Source organism: Acipenser ruthenus, chromosome 3, assembly GCF_902713425.1.
Source record: "Acipenser ruthenus chromosome 3, fAciRut3.2 maternal haplotype, whole genome shotgun sequence".
Lineage (NCBI taxonomy): Eukaryota > Metazoa > Chordata > Actinopteri > Acipenseriformes > Acipenseridae > Acipenser > Acipenser ruthenus.
In genome coordinates, this window is record NC_081191.1 from 82,380,705 (window position 1) to 82,390,026 (window position 9,322).

Sequence of the window (9,322 nt, forward strand, 5' to 3'; positions counted from 1 at the left end):
TTGTTGGACTGTGTGTGTTTTATTTGCTTTATTACCAGGTCTGTCCATTACCGGTCACAATGACTTTTTTTTTAATTAAAGGTGGTCAGTTGGACACTTTACAGTATGCTGCTGTGGAATAACAATTCCACTATGATTTGAAGGAGGTGATAAATCAAGAGGTGTGTTCCAGTGAAAATGTTGCATTTTGCTCTTTTTAGAACCAATACTCTTGACAAATTTTCCAGCTTTTAGGATATTAGGATATTCATTTCTGAAACACAGTCAATAATGATTGGATTCCAATGAAAATTGATCAGTAAATAGTTTACTGTAATGACCCTGCTTATTTTGCATTTCCTGCTTTATTGTTATTCCAGTAGTGAATGTTATTCCAGTCGTGGATAAGAGGAATTTGCGTGTGGGCTGGTCGCACCCCCTGGGCCTTAAAACCGACAATTAGGGGTCCCTTGCAACTGCCCTTACACGCACACAGACTCGCATTGAATTGAATACTGTTAATAAAATATTATTGCTATATGTGCTTATTTAAGGTTTATAGTTAATTATGTAATATTTATTAGAAATTATACACCATTACATACATACATTGACTCCCCATCATTGGTAAATTCTCTCTTCTAAAGAATCTATGTTTACATATGTACAGATACGTTTCCCACTTTCGTGTTGTCAAGGTATCTGACGTTGTGCCGATTGCGTCGAACGTGCTTGGGTGACTGTTAACATGGAGAGGAGAAAAGTTAAATCGGGTGCCGAAAAGGGAACATAAAAAAATACTTGCTTCGGCATCATCATGTGTTCCCTCAGAAAAGGCCTTCGAGAACATGGAAGATTTGGCAAAGGAAATCGCTAGAAAATGCAATTATAACAACCGTCTTTCAGAAGGGAAGAGTGCACAAAAAATATATATTTTTTGATAAAATTGCTGAAGAGGAACCAATCACAGACAACAGAGATTGCTTCAAAGTTGGAACATTTTATTATGTGTTGGAAGTGTTTGCGAAGCAGTTTGAGGAAAGGTTTACTGACTTTAGAGAAATGGCAAATGCATTCCTGGTGCTTAACCCAAGGCATTTTTTTATTCAAATTTGTTGGAGAATGTAAATAACTTGGCACAGTACTACTCCTATGATTTGGTAGTTAAGCAGCACCCAGGCAGAGCAAAGCTTCAGCCGTCTCAAAATGATCAAAACTTACTTGCGTTCATCAATGCACGAAAACCGACTTTCTTATTTGGCACTTCTCATTGAAAGAACTATGGCTGAAAGAATTAATTTTGAAGGAATGAAAAATGGAGCTGTAGAGGAGAACTTTAAAACTTTTATTTTTAATTACCTTAGTTTTTAAAAAATAATTTTGGTTCTTATTTTGAAATGCCAATTATTTCCCTTTTAAAAAGAGACACTGACAAATCAACCCCTATTTGTAGACTTAAGACTGAATTGAAATTGGACTGAATTGAAATTGGACTGAACTGGATTTATCAATGCCCCTGGATTTATCAATACCCCTGGATTACATGCGTAACAGGAGAACATCATCTGTAGATGGTGCGGCAAAGATAAATTACTTATCTTTATAGCGTTTCACCAGTTATATTAGGCTACATGCTACGTGGTAAGCAGACTAGGACAAGATTGTGTTTATTTATTTTCTGTCCTCTCCTTTGTGGTTCTTCAAGAAAAAATGTATTGAACATGTGAGAATGTGGTTGATGTAGGCTATCTGTGCTGTCTGTACTTTGTACCCAGTGGTAGTGACGTTACATTTGCTCTTCTCATTGTCTGCAGAGTATATTGCCATTTGTAGAAGTTAAATTAGATTGTGCACTGTTTTGGTGTGATATCGCTTCCTGCGAGCAGGTTAGTATTCCACTATAGAGATGAAGCACTTCAGCTGTATTGTGATCGTGATATTAGTAGATTGTGAGACCCCATTAATAAACATGTGAGAGTGCCCCGACCCCCACCCCCACCCCCACCCCCACCCCAGTAAGACTTGCACCCCCTGGCATGAGAGGCTAGCTACGCCTCTGGGGCCAGCATAACGGTTACTAAAATTAAAACAGTGCTTACTGTGTTTATTAAGAAATTCAGCCCCTAAACTGAACTCATCATATTCTTAAAAGTTAATTGGATTTATTCACATTATTATTCATATTCATATTTGGTAAACTTCCAGTTGGAGTTGCACAAAGAACACCATGGTTAAATGTGTTTATTATATTTAGCCATTGCCCTCGTCTTCATTGGTACCAAGATTTCCCTTGAAGAAAGAAGAGATGTTATTGTATCAATAAGTAGAAATGGGAGTTTTTGTGAACACAAACAAAGCTTCCCTGGTAAGTAGCATTAAATAAAAAATGTTGTGTCATATCAGATCAAATGGTTTGTAAACCAAGTAAAATGGAAATATCAAGTCACTACCTCAAATGCTCTTATAAAAGTTTACCACGTTATGTTTGCAGCTTTCCCCATAGTTATACTGTTCATTTACCATAGTTTACCCCTATTTGCTGTGCTATTAATATGCTTTACCATACCTTGCTATTCTTTACAATGCTTGCTTACGATTTACCATGCTTTCCCTATGCTTTATTGCACTTTGCTATGCTTTTACTATGAAACACTTTTATGAAGGTGGTTTCTGAGATAAAAGGCTTTGGCACTGTGGTGATGGAAGCTTTATGAAAAGCAAGACGTTTTGGTTATTTATTTTTAATTACTTTTTGAATATTTCTATAATTGTTCTTTCACGTTGAAAGTGTAGATGATGTTGTGTAGATCAGTGAAACAAACTCCTACTTTAATGCATTTTGAATTGTATTTTTTAGGCAGCAGAATGTGAAAAATGTTCAAGGGTGTGAAGACTTTTTCAAGGCACTGTATATATTTTGTTTTTGCTTTTTGACAGAGAATACTTTCTTATCTTTAAAGCGCAACCTTAACCTAAACCCTTTACTTTGGCACATGTGTTAAAATGTAAAACAAATGTGTCTGTTTACAGATAACATATAATGGTATTTGTTCTTCAAAACTATATATATATATTAGTAAATATGGACTAGCGAGGAGGGCTAAATTATTGACCCGAAGTAACACTGTTGCTACCGACAGGGGGCTAAATGCTCGAAGCCGCAGGGGCATTAATTTTCCACTATGGTTGAGTCTGCAGTACATATTTAATATATGAATCAGTCAAGAAAATAAGTGAGGCAAGGTTGGATAGTAAATACGACTTTCTATATTTTGTTTAAATATAGCTGATACAGCGTAACTAAATAAGTAAATAACAGAAATAAATAAAGTTCATACCTCATAGTTTTTCTCCGTCTCCATCTGGTTTGCTGACTGCTGCATAATCCACTATATCCCACCCATGAGATTTGTTTTTGTCGAGTTGAATTTGTTTGAATTTCAGAAAGTCAGAAAACAGTGACAGTGATGTTTTAATTACCATTTTAGTGTTTGGAGCTTCTTTCTTTTGTAGTATGTTTTGTAATTAATTTTCTGTTTAGTCACAGAATCGTTATTGAGCAGTACTTTCACATTTCACCATTTTCTCTTGTTGTGAGGAGTGAAGATGAAAGGAGTTCCTTTGAAAAGTGGAGGGACTGACTAGGGGCGTCACTCCCCAAAAGGTTTTTGGGGGGGGGGGCATTGAATAAACCTAGTGAAGCAGCGGATATCGTCTAGGCTTCATTTGCATATATCAACCAGGACATCAAAATCAAGTTTTTTTTAGTTCTCAGTTGCTGTTAGAAGCAGATCACTCATACGTGGATTGATCCTGAAATACTGACTACAATTGTTTTCCCTCGAAGTCCATTGTGTCATCCTTAATCAGAGTAGCAGCTTCATCTACATTTTTGCAAACCGAGTATTAACAATTTAACACAGTATTAAATAAAATCGTAAATGAACATTCAAGCAGAGGATAAAATGTCACGAAATACAGTTTTTAGCTTTAAAAGAGGTAATGTGTCAATTTTTGTACCCCTGAAAAGGGAACAATTGAAATAATCAAAACGCTGCGCTGTGTGCTTGCTGCAGGAGTGATTTTATCCTCAATATTATTATTATTATTATTATTATTATTATTATTATTATTAGTATTAGTATTAGTATTAGTATTATTATTATTATTATTATTATTATTATTATTATTTATTTCTTAGCAGACGCCCTTATCCAGGGCGACTTAGAGTCATAAACAAAAATACATTTCAAGAATTACAGTACAAGTAATAATACAATTAAGAGCAAGATAAAAATACAATGACTTTGGTTCTAGTAAGTACAAGTAACAATAACGGAGCAGATAACAGTGTCAGTGATAGTTACATCAGGATATAATTAAATACAAAATACTACAGATTAAATAACACTTGTGACAGATCACAGTACTCTAAAGTACAGGATTAAATGCAGTAAAATAGGGGGCAGATAAGAGCAAGTAAAGCGCATTTAAGGAAGAGATATAAGTGTCCAGAGGGAAAAGAGGAGTTCTACAGGTGCTGTCTGAAGAGGTGAGTCTTGAGGAGGCGCCGGAAGGTGGTCAGGGACTGGGAAGTCCTGACATCTGTAGGGATAATAAAATGAAGGTTTACGGTCATTTCTTTTACACAGAAACTGACATGCTTACTCTTTACATCAGTAAAATAGCAGGTATCTTTTTAGAGTTGTACCAGCTCAAAAAGACAATAAAAACTACCGGCGACGTGAGTTTAGCTTTTCATTCCCCTCTTCGACTCAGTAACTTCTTAATTAGAAGAAATGACACTGGCTATTATTTTGCTATTTGAAATCAGTTTAGTTGCTGTGACATGATAGATCTTATAAGCTAAGCACTTTTACTGACAAGTTGCAGCTTTTGGAAAGAAAAAAAGAGAATGTTTCATTCAACAATGTTACATTTTCAGGCTAGTCCCAGCACCTTTGATGTCACAAAGCATGAACACTTTACTTTAAGCCTTTTAACTTCTCACAGAAAATGCCATTTGGGGGCCCTCCTGGGAAGCTTGGAGGGGGCTGCTCCCCCTATGTTTTCAGATTGTTCTGCCCAACTGAAGGGCACTTTTCAATTTCTGAATCACCCACCTTTGGAGTGACAGTGCCTGTTTTGTACCAGAAAACTTAAGGCTCCAGCCAAGAGTGTATAAAATAGGTGTTCACAGGTGCTAATTTAGATTTAGTTATGAGAATTTATGTTGGTGAAGGTATGTGTTTTGAGGTGCTGTTTAAATGTTGTGTGTATATATATATATATATATATATATATATATATATATATATATATATATATATATATATATAAAATTATCGTTGATATGTGAGGAGTTTGGAAAGCCGTGTGTGATTGAAAGCGGCAGCTCAGTTTACAACCGCTGTCTTTAATATACATAGTTTTTTTTTTTTTACCTGTTTCTTTTGGCCATTGTGCCTATTTGTTTTGTGATTTGTTTATTGTTTTGTGATTTATTATTAAAAAGTGTAACAGCACATTTAAACCTGTAGCTCTCTCGTGTCTGAGTCTCTTCCTGGTTAGAAACAGCTTGCCAGTGACGTCATCCTGTTCACATACCCACATTAACAACATATAACACAAGAAAAGTTATGAACCAAAGGAGGCCATTCGGCCCATTAAATGCTCCTCCTGTTCCTAGTAACTTTGATTAGAACCTTCTATTTCACATTTGTTTTGTCATGTCCTCAATAGATGTAAAGACTTTACATGTAAAAGGAACCGGCTGTTTCAGACACCAGAGACGTAACACTGTAGCTTAATGACAAAAAATGGGGCAGAAGAGATCAGGAAGAAAGAATAAATATTACAAATACATTAGGGAGACCAAAAAAAAGAATTAAATTAGGACAGGAATTATACACCCAGTTCTCCTCTCTGCTTTTCATTAGGATACCTATCAGGGAATACTGCCTGTATTTTTCCAAGGCCTACTGTTTTGCAATTACTTTCACAAATGCACTTTCTATTGACACAGCCCTTAGCCCTAATTGGTGGCACAGCTCTCAAGTCCTTTTGTTTATTAATGGGGTTTCTAGTAGAATGATGAATAGAGGAAGCAGTTACCTCATTGAATTTAAGGTTTGTGTCAGGTGCTTGAGATGGAGTATCATACCAGTGACATGCATGTTTTCATTACATGATAAATAGACCCATGTACTACTGTAAACTATATGATTGATTTATCACCAAACACACACTGGATCATTGGTGCATTTTGCTGTTCACTACAACAGGTTAGACACATTTTTATTGTAAGGTTAACACTGAAATATTTTATGATTACAGTCAAACTGCTTGTGATGTAAAAATATGGTGCCAATAGGATTTTGTGTGGTTCTGTGGCAATGGGTGATTCTGATTAAACCAGTTTTTATAGGATTAAAATACAATAGTTATTTCTGAGATAATATACAAATACATCAGAATATGCCATACCCTGTTGGGAATGGGGTTATAGGTGGATGTGAGATCGATTCATGTTTGTGGACAAAAATAATGAAAAATACTCTACTACAAGTTTAAAGATGCCCATTCAGACAAACTGTGTTGAAGGGAAGACCAAAGTTTCCAAAAGTTATTTCCAGAAAGTTTGAAGTGCAGCACTTGTCAAATATTTGTTATACTTAAAATATACTTAGTGGGATCCTTGCTTCTGCATTTGCCTGCTGAGGCTCAAGAACATAAGAAAGTGTAGCTTGTGTAGTTGAACATCTTCAACTGTTCATGTTCGTACACATACATTCTATTTTGTTTGTAGATTATTTTTAGAAGTTGTTTAGTTCTATGAGCTGCCCATTTTATTTGGAAATTTTTTTTTACTACATTTTTAGGACCATGTGCAATAAAAACATTCATGATTAAAAACATGCTATGCATCACACCCAAGTTAGCTACAGCTAATTTACATTGGTAGTCCCACAAACTAACTACAATGATAATAACAATAAAACAACAAGAAAATTCAATTAAAAATACTAAAATAAAAATACAATTAGAAATAACAATAAAATACAATAAAAGAAAGTCATACAATACTCATCTTGGATTTCCTACTGTCATTGGCTTTAACCTGCAATTAAATTTGGAATAACACTTTTTTTCTTCACAAGATGTCACGCTTTCTTGAAAGCTTCTCTGCTGTCAGCACAATCACAAAAGTGTTTCTCGTGTTTGAATTGAAAATGCTGCTGAACACTAGGTACTGTATGTCAACAGATTCACACTAACAAGCACAAGCAGAATGCTCACTATTTTAAGCTAATATAAAATGCATATGTCTAAGCAAACTAAAATGGCCAAACATCTCATTTTGATTTGTTTTGAGGCCACACACACAGTCTTGAATAGCCAAGTGATCAAATCCAACAAGCAACAGACAGACTGCTGGGTATTTGTCAGCCAATCAGAGAGCATGTTTTGCTCGCTGCATTCCAGAACACGTTACAGAGAAACCCAATTCGTGACATCAACTGTACCATATTGTTTTTACCATGTTTATTCTTAATATAGTTACGGATGTCATAAAAAACATGACTGAGGCATCTTCGCTTGAATTTGCTTCAACTGCAAAGTCCATTGAAAATGGTCACATTGTTAGGTGATAAGTTACCTTTGCCAACAAGGACCTAAGAGGGAAATATAATCGATAACTGAAAAATTTAGCAAATAACGTTGGTTTATTGTAGCGCGAAATTAAACCAATAATACTGTGGTCTAGATAGGAATTAATGTCATAGACACACAGGTTTTCCAACCCAATATAATATAATACTGTGCGACAATATTGACTATTCATTATGTTACATCTTAAGTGGAAATGAATGTACATTGTTAAAGGCACTCAAAAGCGAGCTTGCTTGCTTGGGAACCCAAACTACTAGGATCGATTTTTTTAAAATTAAAATGTATTACTTATGGAACCCCAAACTACTTGGATTGAATTGGCTTCACCTCGAACCTAATCACCACCCAGCTGTGCGTATTTTATAAGGGAGTCGCACAGCCTGTCATGGTTTATACCTTGTAGCAGTGACAGTAATTTAAAACAAAATGCATAAATGGAGTAGGGAATCTCGTATTATAAAAGGATTCTTAACATACATTTCCATAATATTGATTTACCAATTCAATAGGGATGAAAAGGGGTGTGCAGCTGTAATTTTGGCTCCTTCTGAAACTGTGATTTTGTACATAGTTTTTGAATTTATGAAATTACAATAACCACAGTTGCACAGGGGGCTGAATTCTGCTCATAGTTTTCTAATAAAACTATGTGTTATACTGTTGTCTAGGGTGTTCTCCACAATTTAAAACAATTTTGGGGTCCTTGACTCTAAAGGGCACTTATTGGCTCAGTGTGTGACAAAATGTCCCATTATAATGTATAGTAACCCATTGGAATACAGTGTGCTGATAATCACCCTGTTGAGCAAAGGTTCTCAAAATTGTTTTAAATTGTGGGCAATAGCCCAGTCAGCATTATAACACATAACTTTTGTAGTGCATCATATTATACTGTGTGCAGAATTCAGTGCAACTATGGTCATTGTGATTTCATAGATTCAAAATCTCTATAAAATCAGTTTCAGAGGAACATAAATTCTAGCTGCACATCCATTTCCATCCCTATAAACAGGTAAATCATGCAATATTGAACAAATATATATAAAGAATCCCTTTAAAATATTAAAGATTCTCTACCCAATATATGCATTTTTTAAAATCACTGTCACTGCTACAAAATCTTTTAATAGTACTTGGTAATCAGTTATGGATTATATTTTACTCTTACTGTAGGTCCCTGTGGCAGAGGTAGCTTAACGTTACAATCAGCCACCAACCTCAGCCACGTAATATATTTTTTTGCTTCGTTAGCCTTTTACCCTCTTTTGAATGAATATGACAATGGACTCAAAGGTTGGTCATGTAATAGCAGTATGTAATATATTTATAGGATTGCAACTGTTTAGCATAGGTTATATCAAAACTATAATACATACTGCATACAATAAACAAGAACAATATGCAGTGGTGTCCAATCAGTTTAGTTCTGGACAAGCTTCCTCCTTGATATCTCCTTCTTGATACTATCTCTAAATATCTTTAGCTGTAGCCATGTCTTCTATAACTACATATGTTATTAAAGTTACTACCGTAGCATTTTTTACAGCTTATATGACCAGGCATACATAACCGTGTAATAACATAGTAATAACTGGATATCGGCTATCGGTGTGTAGTTACATGTTAAATGGTTAGTGCCATGGCAGTACCATGTAATTACAAGAGATAA